The sequence below is a fragment of the Petaurus breviceps genome, unplaced genomic scaffold, assembly GCF_028583685.1.
Source record: "Petaurus breviceps papuanus isolate PSGF00001 unplaced genomic scaffold, PetGlider_PUasm1.0 99, whole genome shotgun sequence".
NCBI classification, from domain to species: Eukaryota; Metazoa; Chordata; class Mammalia; order Diprotodontia; family Petauridae; genus Petaurus; species Petaurus breviceps.
The window spans coordinates 19,763,128-19,769,488 of NW_027187465.1; the positions used below are offsets into that span (position 1 = coordinate 19,763,128).

Genomic DNA, 6,361 nt, shown 5'->3' on the forward strand with positions numbered 1-6,361 from the left:
GAACAACTGATTGGTTTAAGATTGGAAAAAGAGTAGGAAAAGTCTGTATATTGTTACCTTATTTATTTAGCATATATGCAGAGTACATCATGTGAAATGCCGAGTTGGATGACTCAAAAGCTGGAATTAAGGTTGCCAGGAGAAATAGCAACAGTCTCATATATGCAGACAATGCCACTCTGATGGCAGAAAGTGAAGAGGGATTAAGAAGTCTCTTGATGAAGGTGAAGGAGGAGAGAGTTCGAAAGCTGGCTTGAAGCTTTAACATCAAAAAATCTAAGATCTTGGCAACTGGTCCCATCATTTCCTGGAAAATAGAAGAAATGGAAATGGTATCTGATTTTATATTCTTGGGCTCAAAAATCACTGCAGATGGTGATTGTAGCTATGAAATGAAAAGATGCTTGCTCCTTAGAATGAAAGCTATGGAAAATCTGGACAGCATATTGAAAGGCAGAGACATCACCTTACTGGTAAAGGTCCATACAGTCAAAGCTATGATGTTTCCAGTAGCAATGTTTGGTTCTGAGAGTTGGACTCTAAGGAAAGCTGAGTGCTGCAGAGTTGATGCTTTCAAATCGTGCTGCTGGAGACAACTTTTGAGAGTCCCTTGGATGGCAAGGAGATCAAATCAGTCAATACTTAAAGAAATCAATTCAGGTTATTCACTGGAAGGTCAAAGACTGAAACTGAAGATTAAATACTTAGGTCACATAATAAGAAGATGGGACTAATTGGAAAAGACTGATACTGGGAAAGATTGAAGGCAAAAAGAAAATAAAGAGAGAGAATGAGATGGATAGTGTCATGGAAATAACAACCATGAACTTGGATTTCAGGAAATAGTGGAGGATAGAAGGACCTGGTGTGTTATAGTACATGAAGTCATAACTGGACAATAGCAACAAAATGTATACTATATATATATGTGTGTGTGTGTGTGTGTGTAGTTATATATATCAAATATAGTCTATATGTATATTTCTAGATATACCACATATATGTATATTCATATATGTATATATTTATAAATAGAACATGTATATATGTTTACATGTACTGTGGTATATATGTATGTACACACATACATATGTGCCCATATAATAAACGGTATATCTGCATTTATATATGCTATGTGATATATAATGTCGAAGGCCAGCTCTGGGAGAGTCCATTTAAGAAAAACCAGGCCAGAGTTTTGCTCTTGGACTGTTCTTTCTCTCCAGGCTCAATCTTCTCAGGATTGTTGGCTCACCATCTGATTCCTCGTGAATTCCTTGATTAAGATATGGATCTGGCCTTTGTTTATATTTACCCATGGAATTCAGATCCCCCATCCTACTGAACTTTGACCACCATGCTAAGAATCCGTACTCACTTAAAGTATTGGGAAATATCCCATGGAAGTCGCCATAAAACAATAGATGCTTTGCCTATATAATTCCTGACCCTCAGATGAATAAATGAATTTGCTTGCAACTTGCTTGCATTTTTTATTGCTATCCACGCCTTCCTGTGAGGCGGCCCACCATATATGAATATACACGTATTCATATTATTGTTTATCCTTTTTCGAAGAGGATCAGTGATATCATGAGGCATTGTCTTGACTCCTGGGTGAATTGGACTTCAGTGAAGCCAAGTTGCCAAAGTCTTCAGCCTGAGTTTCTCTTCCAGAGTCATCTAGGTCCAGTGGCAAAACAAAGGGTAAGATGACTGACATGGCCTGCATGCATTGGAAGACCTTGGATTCTTCCATGTCTGACCAAGCTCCAAGAGACCCACAGCACCTGCTGCAGCCACCTTCATGGCCTTTGAAACAATTGTTCTCATCTGCCCATTCCTGTTAGATGTCTTCACATGCTTGGGGAAGATAGGCCCACCTAAATCGCCTATGGGTTTAAGGCCTATCTGTTGCCTTCCACATGGTTTAGTCAGTCTGCTGAGATGGTTTTACCAGGGTGTGGCCATTGTGAGTGTTACAGCTTTTTGGAGCCACGAGTGAGAGTTGGGTGACCTTGGACATTAAAGGTGGATGGACAGCTAGTTCCCCCTGAACACCCCATGCACTCCATGTATTTATATAGACATTATGTGTATATATGTATAGTATGTATTTATGTACACCACAGGTATGTGTGTGTTTATATATATCACACATGTTATGTATACTATGTGTATGCATGTATTTATAGATACTATATATGTGTCTCCAGAAGGGCTGTGTTTATTTTCCAGCAGCCCCTCCAACATTTACCATTTTCTTCTTTTGTCATCTTTGACAATATAATGGGTGTCCGGTAGAACCGAAGTTGCCTTAATTTAAATTTCTCTAATTATTATAGAGTTTTTGCTCATATTGCTATTGATAGCATGCATTTCTTTTCTGAAAACTATTCACATCATCTGATCATTTATTTATTGGGGAATGGCTCTTAGTCTTTACTTATATATCTTGCATATGAAACCTTTATCAGAAAAACCTTGTGCTAAGTTGTTTTTTCCGTTACCTGGTTTCCTTCTAATTTTATGTCATTGGTTTTGTTTGTATAATTTTATGTAATCCAAAATGTCTGTTTTATTTTCTCTGATCCTTCTTTCCTTCCTCATCTCCACCTCTTGACTTCCCTGCTTTCCTTCAATTCTCAACTCAAATCCCACCCTCTTCAAGAAGTCTTTCCAGGTTCCCCTTAATGCTAGTCCTTTTTCCTTTGAGATTATTAATTTTCTTGTATATATATATATATATATATATATATATATATATATATATATTGTTTGTATATAGTTGTTTATATGCTGTCTCCAAGGGCTCTTTTCTCTGGGTTCCCAAAATTTAGTACAGGATCTTGCTTAGTAAATGTTTGTTGACAATAAAAATACAACAAAATATTAAAAAAACGGTTTTTTAACTTCTCTATCTCTCCTTTGGTCATGAACTCTTCCCTTTTCTGTAGATCAAAAAAGTAATTTCCTCCTCTTTCCTCATACTTTGCTTATGATGTCACCTTTAAAATCTAAGTCTTATATCCATTTGGAGCATACCCTGGCAATATGCTGAGAGATGTTGGTCTATACATAATTTCTGCCAGAAAGCTTTCCAGTTTTTCCCCTAGTTTTTGTCAAACAGTGAGCCCTTACTTCAGTAAATGGGTTCTTAAGGTTTCTGGAACATTATGTTACTGTCCCTTTGTTCCTGATTATTGTGTGCTTAATCTGTCCACCAATTCATTCTTGGTCAAGTCACTTCACTTCTGGCTGCCTTAGTTTTCTAAACTGTAAAGTGGGCATGAAAATAGTACCTATTTCCCAGGGTTGTTGTGAAGATTAAATGAGATTATCTGTAAGGATAAATGCTCATTCCTTTCCCCTTCCCTTTTTTTTTTAGTAAACAGCACGAAATTGTTTTGATTATGACTGCTTTGTAGTATACTTTGAGACTGAGGACTACTGTAGTCTTGCATTTTTTTTTAAATTAATTTCGGGTTAGGGTTGGAGTTGGAGACCTGCATTTAGGGTTAGGGTATCCCTTCTCAGACCCCCACCCACCCAGAAAACAAAGGGGAAAAAAACCAAAACCCAAAATAACATAAAAAACCAGTCATTCAACAAAACTTACACAACTGAGTATGACAAGGACTCACATCCGCCCAGTTCCCCATATCGTAGTCTCCCTGCATTTTATTTCTCCCTGCACTTAATTTTTTTTTTGGTCTTTTTGGAGGGACAATTGGGGTTGGGTGACTTGCCCAAGGTCCCACAGCTAAGTGTTTGAGGTCAGATTTGAACTCAGGTCGTCCTGACTCCAGGGCCTGTGCTCTGTTCACTAGACACCTAGCCGCCCCACTCCTGTAGTTTAAAAGAGGAGTTTAGAGAAGGCGACCTGAAGGTGTGGAAGAGCCTAAGGGACAGTATCAGAGAAGGAGAAGACGACCTTGGGGTCCAGGGCATCCTGGATGCTTTATACAGACCCCTGGGACTTCCTCTCCCTCTCTCCTCCTAAGCCAGGGGCGAAGCTGTAGGTTCCCCCATACCACCCAGCCCCTCATCACCAGGGGCTGGGACCTCTTCCAAACTAGCCGCGGATTTTACGATCGGTCCCCCGAGGGGGCGGGGAAGGCTCTCCATCAGCCCCTGGACCACATCTTTGCTCTTCTGAACTAGAGGCCAACTGGCAGCGCGGGCTTCGGGCTAAGAGCACGGGGCTGGGTCCGAGCTCCTGGCCGGGGGCGGGGCGTCCTCGGCCGAGCTGAAGGTCGTGCGGCGCGCGGGCCCCTTTTAAGGAGCCGGGGGATGGGGAGCCAAGGGAGTGGGACAGGGCCTAGAGGGGAGCGGACTGGGCCGGGCCGGGGGGCGGAGAGAGGAGGAAGAGGAGGTGACAGCGCGGAGCTGAGCCAGCCCAGTCGGGCGGGGCAGATAGTGGGCCAGGGGCCATGCGAGCTGGAGGTGAGTCCTGGGACCCCGGCGGGAAGGGGCAGAGGATGAGGCTCCCCTCTAGTACGGAGGACATGGGACCTCCCCCGGGGGAGCTGGGTTACACGGGGCCAATCCGTCTCCAGTCTGGGTGGGGGATAGAAGGTGAGCCCCCTCCAGTGGAGGTGAGCCCCGGTTCTTGTGAGTTCAGGCTGGGGGAGGGCATTCCTCTGTTGAAAGCGACGGGGGGAGTTCCCTTCTGTGGCGGTGGGCCTCTCTTCCTTACGGGGAGACAGGGTGGGCACCCCACCAGTGAGAGGGGCGGAGGTAAAGCCCCCCTTTGCGAGGAGACGGGGAGTGGACATCTTTTCAGTGGGGTGGGGAATTGGGGGTGAGCTCCCCTCCAGGAGGAGTGGGCACCCTTCCAGTTGGGGGAAGCGTGAAGAGGGACGGGGTGGGATGCCCCCTCCATTCGGGAACATTGCTGGGGAATCTGGCCAGGGATTCCGGAACGGAGACAGAAAGTTATCTCCTCCTCCAGCTCCTCCTCCAGGCAAGCGCTGGGCACACCCCTCATCGACTTTGGGTCGTTTGCCGGTTCGCCTAACTTAGAGCCCTGGGAGCTGCCGCCGCTCCTCCTCCCCTCCCACCCCACCCTTTTTGCAAAGACTGACTCAGGGAAAGCTTGGGGGAGGGTAAGGAGGGCAGGAGGGGTGAGGGGTGGCCTTGAAAGGGGAGACTTCTCTTCCCACTTCCGACCCAACTCTGATTCCCTTCCCAAAAGACCATGGCCCTGCTGGAAGTTGTCTGAGCCTCTGGCAGAGTCTCTGGGAATTCATTCCTGGGGGATGTTGAAATGATTTATCAAGAGTATTCAGCTCCTCCTGCTGGAGGAGGCCTTAAGGATCCTTTAAACAGGGGATTCCTTGGGCAGCCTGGAGTCCCTAGGGACCCCTTCTCAGAATCATGTTTTTAAATGCCTAAGGTAAAATGGACAGAATTACAAAGGAGACCAATTATATTAAAATATATTTTTCAAAGTAAGTTTTTAAAAAGTTCACGGACCCCTTATAAAGCCCTGCCTTCCCTAGCTCTCTACTTTCATTTTACAGAGAAGGAAACTGAGACCCAAAAAAGGGAAGGGAGTTGCCAAGCTCCTGGTGCCAGATTCCAGTGCACTCTATTGGTTTGTTTTCTGGGGCATCAGTCTCTTTAGTGGGCAGCTAGGGTTCAGGACCCAGAATCAGGCAGACTCCTTCTTGAGTTCAAATCTGGTTACAGACACTTACTAGCTATGTGACCCTGAGCAAGTCTTTTAACCCTGTTTGCCTCAATTTCCTCATCAGTCAAATGAATTGGAGAAGGAAATGGCAAACCACTCCAGTATCTTTGTCAAGAAAAACCCCAGATGGAGTCACAGAGTCAGACTCAACTGAAAAGTGACTGAACAAAAACCCATTAGTACCCATCGTTGCACATATAACAATAAGACTGGTTGGGATGGCCTTAAAGTACAGTTATGAAACCAGCAGCTCAGACAGGGGAGTCTGCTCCGAGCTGGTCTTGAGTCCTGAAGATCTGGGTTTGAATGGCTCCTCTGACACAGATTAGCTACGTGACCCAAAGAGCAAGTCCCTTAGACTCTGTGTTTGAGGCTAGTTTCTCACCCTGTAATTCCTCCCCAAAATAAATGAACAAACCTACCCAGTTGGTGCCTCTGGCCTTCCTTCATGCCTGCTTGGTCTGAGAGAAGAGTCAGATCACAGCAAGGGTATGCCCTCAGGGAGGCTACTCTCCAGTTAGGTAACATCTTCCACCTTCTCAGCTCCAACTCACTTGTTGCCCCTGTTACATCCTTATCTTGTTTTCTGTCCTGTCCCTCTCCATGCCACCATGGGGCAAGGGCCTTAGGTAAGCTTTGAATCCATTCCACTCGCAATCTAGGGCC

The 6,361-nt window shown here is 44.9% G+C and overlaps 1 protein-coding gene across 1 annotated transcript in view; it reads left to right on the forward strand.

The window, feature by feature from the left end:
• Window positions 1-4,249: 4,249 nt before the first annotated feature.
• The window catches only part of SLC8B1 (solute carrier family 8 member B1), a 29,379-nt gene continuing 27,267 nt past the window's right edge, over window positions 4,250-6,361 (forward strand). Inside the window, exon 1 of the mRNA XM_069081597.1 lies at window positions 4,250-4,446. The gene's annotated coding sequence lies outside the window, so the exon portion shown is untranslated. The remainder of the gene's footprint in view (window positions 4,447-6,361) is intronic.